The sequence below is a fragment of the Choloepus didactylus genome, chromosome 16 (genome assembly GCF_015220235.1).
Source record: "Choloepus didactylus isolate mChoDid1 chromosome 16, mChoDid1.pri, whole genome shotgun sequence".
NCBI classification, from domain to species: Eukaryota; Metazoa; Chordata; class Mammalia; order Pilosa; family Megalonychidae; genus Choloepus; species Choloepus didactylus.
The window spans coordinates 887,244-892,726 of NC_051322.1; the positions used below are offsets into that span (position 1 = coordinate 887,244).

The 5,483-nt window shown below is 49.8% G+C and overlaps 1 long non-coding RNA gene across 2 annotated transcripts; it reads left to right on the forward strand.

Annotated features, from left to right (window-relative positions):
* The first annotated feature begins 585 nt into the window (after positions 1 to 585).
* LOC119511193 lies at positions 586 to 4,701 on the forward strand. 2 transcript variants are annotated; one of them, XR_005212177.1, is made up of 3 exons: positions 586 to 1,318; positions 3,202 to 3,312; positions 3,548 to 4,701. It is a non-coding gene; the product is annotated as an uncharacterized LOC119511193 (long non-coding RNA). The 2 variants fall into 2 exon arrangements; XR_005212176.1 differs by having other exon boundaries at positions 586 to 1,304.
* Positions 4,702 to 5,483: the final 782 nt, after the last annotated feature.

The window sequence follows — 5,483 nt, forward strand, 5'->3', positions numbered from 1 at the left end:
GTCTCACCACGGCCATCGTGACCCCACCGCGGCATCTGCGACCTCATCGTGGCATCTGGGTGGTTCGGGGCAGGGGGCACAGGCAGGAGGGGGCTCGGGTGGGCCGGGGGTGGTCGTAGCCCAGGGCAGCTGCACACCGCGGCTGCAGGCGGGAGCCGGGCGGGGAGGGGCTTGGTGGCGGCCTCCCGAGGCAGGCGGCCCATGGGGAGGGCTGTAGGGGCAAAGATCGGGGCTGGGGCCTTGTGGGGTCTGAGAGCTGCCGGGACGCCTTCATTTCCTCCAATGCCCGGGCAGGAGCCTGGAGGGGTCTGCCCACCCTGGAGACCCAGGGTCCAAGGCTGGGCTCAGACAGCACATCCGCAGCAGTGGGCTGTGGGCCGGCCCGAGACCCTCCCCCAGGCTCCAGACGGCGTCAGCGCCCCGGGCTCAGGAGGGGAAGGAGGGGCTCCGAGAGGATCATTCCTATTTGGAACAATCAGATAAAAGTGACAGTTCTTGCTCTCTAATGCGTGGATCGAAAGCACCTGCGGGGACCCAGGCCCCTGGTCTGCTGCACCCACGGCGGGTTGGGGGGTGGGACCTGGCCTGGGTCTGCTGCACCCCTGGGGGTCCCTGGCCTGGGTCTGCTGCACCCCTGGGGGTCCCTGGCCTGGGTCTGCTGCACCCCTGGGGGTCCTGGCCCCTGGTCTGCCTCTAGGGTGCAGCCGGCACAGCTGGAAACAGGCGGTGGAGAGCCGGTGGTCGGCCGGCGGAGGTGCAGGTGCCAGGGAACGGGGCTGCGATGCAGGCCACGGAGTCTCCAGAGTTCACGCAGGAGGGGGTGGTGGGCACAGGCTCGTTAGAGTTGGGTGGCAATACTGAATTTTCTGCTATTCCCAGAACTCTGAGGATGGGGTGAGCATCAAAGACTTTCTCTTATCACCTCAATATCAGACTTTGGATTTCTAGGGGAACAAAAGACAACTTTTCTTGGGGAGAGAGAAGCCTGCAGTCCTTGAGGTCATCAGTGTTGTGAGCCCAAGAGAACCCCACATATCCGTTCTTCCCTTCTGTCTTACTGAACTCTGAGTCTGTAGTGAGTGGCAATGCTTTCAGGTAAAAAGAGAAAATCACATTTCCAATTCCCCCTGCAGATTCTAGGGGGTCCCAGGCCAGTGGTTTGCAGGTGGAGATGGTTGGATGAGATCCCTGGGAAAGCTCCTTAGGAAGAGATCCTATTCAGAAAAGATGGGTGTGATGCCTGGTGCTGCAGCAACCAATTTGCTACCATGAGGCTGCCTGACCATGGACACCACATGCTGAGGGTAACGAAGTCATGGTAACAATTTTGGATTTCTTTTAAATGGGATAAAAACACATGTCCACCTTATCTAAGCCACTCTTTTCAGGGCTTTGCTACTCTCATGCCCTGATGTGCCAAATGTGACAAAATGTTAAACTTGGGGGATCTGGGTACATGGGGTGTGGGGTGGTGGTATGTTGTTCTGTCTCTCTAAGCTTCCATTTTCTCTACTACCTTTTTTGTAGTTACCATGGGGCCTAAATTTAACATCCTAAATCCATAACAATTTCTTTGTTTTGATACCAACTTACCCTCAATAGTAGATACAAACTATGTTCCTATACCTCTTGGTCCCCACTTTTAGGAAGTTCTTGTCACAAATTACATTTATACATTATGAGTCCAACACCACTGATTTATCATAACATTTTATGCATTTGCCTTTTAGACCCTGTAGGAAGTAAAAAGTGGAGTTCAAACTAAAAATACAGTAGTATTGGCATTTATATTTACCCAGGTCATTACCTTACTAGAAATCTTTATTTCTTCAAGCAGCTTTGATCCACTGTCTATTGTCCTTTACTTTCAACCTGCAGAACTCTTTTTAGCTTCTCTTGTAGGGCCAATCTAGTGGTGACAAACTCTCTGTCTTTATTTAGAAATGTCTTAATTTCCCCCTTGTTTTTGAAGAACAGTTTTGCCAGATATGAAATTCTTGGTTGGCAGTTTTTTGTTTTAAGCACTTTAGATATGTCATCCCACTGCCTTCTTGCCCCTACAGTTTCTGATAAGGAATACACCGTCCTGCTAGGCTCCTTGTATGTGACACGCTGCTTCTCTCTCGCAGCTTTCAGAACTCCCTCTTTGTCTTTGGCACTTCACAGTTTGATTACTACATGGCATGTAATCGGGTTTGTCCTGTTGGAAGTTCATTGATTATCTTGGATCTTTATCGTCTCGTCTTTTGTTAACTTGGGGAAGTTTTCAGCCATTATTTCTTTGAATATTCTCTCTGCCCTTTTCCTTCCTTCTCCTTCTGGGACGCCCACAGTGCATGTCTTGGTAGGCTTGATGGTGCCCCACAGGTTCCTCAGGCTCTGTCCACTTCTCTTCATTCTTTCCTCCTCCCCCCTCAGACTGGATGATTTCAATTGTCTTGTCTTCAAGTTCACTGATGCTTTCTTCTGCCAGCTCCAATCTGTTGCTGAAGCCCTCTAGGGAATTTTTAATTTCTGTTGCTGTACCTTTCAGCTCTGTTTGTTTCCTCTTCATAATTCCCATCTGTCTATTTATATTCTCTTTGTGTTCATGTATCAGTTTCCTGATTTATTTTAGTTCTTTGTTCATGTTTTTCTTTAATTGTTTTAGCATATTTAGGACCTTTTTTTAAAGGCTTTGTCTGGAATGTCCCAGATCTGATCATCCTCAGTGATGGTTTCTAATGCTTTAATCCTCTCGTTTGCCTGGGCCTCACTTCCTGTTTCTTGTATGTTTTGTAACCTTTTGTTGAAACCTGGATATTTTCACATTTCAATGTGTCATTGCTAGAATTTAGACTCAAGGCATTTGTTCCTTGTGCTTGTTTCCAACTAGTCTTATGACAGAGCTTTCCTCAAATGCCAGGTGACAAAACAAAAGAAAGAGATAGAGAGATAGAGAGAGAGGGAGAGAGAGAGATTGAGATGGGGGGGAGAAGAAGTTGGAGGAGGGGGAGAGAAACAGAAGGCACCTTTCCCTGAAGGTTGATCCCTGTGAGTGCTCTCCTTCCCGGCTGATCCATACAATGAGCCTGGAGAACTGCTCCAGGCCAAAGCTTAGGGGCCCCCCTGGTCCTTTCTGGATGGGTCTGGACTTGGGCATGTGAACTTGGCCCTGGGAATTACCCTGTTTACATGTTACAAATGTACCCTCTTCCCTAGGAAAAGTTCCCTCACGGTCCTGGGATCGCACTGGGTGTCCTACAGCCAGCAGTCCCCTGCCCCAGGCAGCACGACTCGACTGTTCACCCACAGCGCTCTGCAGAGAGCTCGGTGAGCCTCCTATGCACAGGGCAAGTTCTGGGATGGTGAGTCCCTCAGACACCAGCAGAAAATTGAGGAAGACATACAAGCTCCCAGGATGTACACGAGGGCTACTCTGCTCCCTCCGAAACTGGGTCCAGGGATTCTCACTGGGAGAATCTGCATGAAGCCAGTCAGGGAGGGGCAGGGCTGCTGGGTCCCATAAGATCTTACCCATTTTAAGTAGATTTTTTTCTTGATTCAGCACTTATCCTGCTGCTACAGTCATTTAATTGTTCCCTGGAGCTTTGAGAAAGATGTTTCTGCCGGTTCTTGCTGGCTGTTCAAAGTTCGTGTGGGAGATGGAGTTCTGAAGCATCTCATGCCACCGTCTTCTGCTAAAAGCTTTTGTAAAACATATGCAAAAAATAAGACACTTTAACTGCAATTGGTGAAGGCTAGAGAAGGTCAAAGGGAAACCGAGGTGGGACCATCCTCAGTTTGGGCTCCGAAGGATACATTTATATTCCAGTCATTTCCACTTACATCCAAGAATGGTCAGGCCATCACTAGTCCTCAAGTGCAGGGGACATTCCTCTCACTTGTTGAGTTTTCTCACCTGGCATCTGCACTGGGCAGAGCCGGCTCACCTGTCGTCTACACTGGGCAGAGCTGGCTCATCTGGCTTCTACACTGGGTGGAGCCGGCTCACCTGGCACCTACACTGGGTGGAGCCAGCTCACCTCACATCTGCAGAGGGCGGAGCCAGCTCACCTGGCATCTACTCTGGGCAGAGCCGGCTCACCTGGCGTCTACACTGGGCGGAGCCGGCAGGCACACAGTGAAGTGGCCATGTCCTGGGGCTTGTGGTGCGGGATGTTGTGGGCGAGGGAGGGGAAGAAAGAGCTGAAGAGGTCAGAAGCCAACGCTGCTCCATGGGGAATCCTTCCGCTGTCGTAAGAGCAGCACCTCATGCAGGGATTCTCCGGCGCCTTTCGGAATGGCGTCCCCTCCTGCAGGAACGTGCTGTCTAATGTGCTGGTGTCTTCTTGTTAGATTGGAATTGTGCAAAGTAGAATTTATCAAAACTCTTGCGGCTTGTAGGCCCCTATCTGTGCCCAAATCAAAAAGAAGTGTGAGTCTGGAATGGTGTATTTTATGTATCTCAACCCTCAGTAATAAAAACCAGATTTCAGTCAACGATGCTAGAAAAGACTACGTTATATTTGTCTTCTTTCTACTAAAAAGATATTATGAAGTGGCTATCACAGGAAGAGGTGGCCAAAGAGTAAAAAGTAGGAAAAATGTATCATAAGACAAGAATCTGGCAGTTTATTAATAAAAATATTATGTTGTTTTTCTGGATTTTGTGATATTTGCAGTATTCTTCAGTTTATTAAAATTTGTAATTTGTCATGATTTTCCCTCATTCTAAATATTACATTGGTGCCTAATTTTGCATTTGTGATTTAATGCTGCTTTTTTTTTTCCCTTAAAAAAGGCCTCCAAATTGTAAAAGCTTCAGGATTCATAAAACTTTACATGCAGCCCTGGCACCGGCCCAGGGAGCAGTGAGCTTGGGAGCCCTGAGCTGGGCCGTCAGATGCTGTGGGCAGGACTGTCCGGTGTTTCCTCTGCCACAGCCCAGGAGAACTGAACTCTAACCCCAAGCACCCCAGCTGGTGAAGAGGGAAGGAGGGTGGCTTACATTCGGGTTGTGGGGGAGCTGGGATCAGGGACACGCACCAGCCCTGCTGGCCAGGGCAGAGGGAAACATATCCTGTGTAGCAGACACTGCTAGTTGGCCCCCAATATGTACGTCCCTTCTCTGCTTTAGTAACAGAGCTCCGATGCTTCCCTGCCCAGGTGAGGACCACATTCCCCAGGCTTCCTTACAGCGATGTGTGCACATGAGTTCTGACCAGGGAGATGAGAGCAGCAGCACTGCACCTCAAAGGCAGGAGTTTGTGCTTCTCCTTCATTTCCTTCCTTCCTACTGCCTGGAATGCAGATGAGATGGCTGCAGCTCAGCCACCATTTTGGACCATGAAGTCAAGGGTCTCCCCTGAGAATAGCAGAGCAGAGAGCTCGGGTCCCTGATGAGTTTGTGGAACTGTCCACTTCCTCCAAACTGCTTGAGAGCAAGGTAACCATGCAAAGTGATGGGTGGAGCAGACTCTGGAAACAGACTTCTCCAGCTA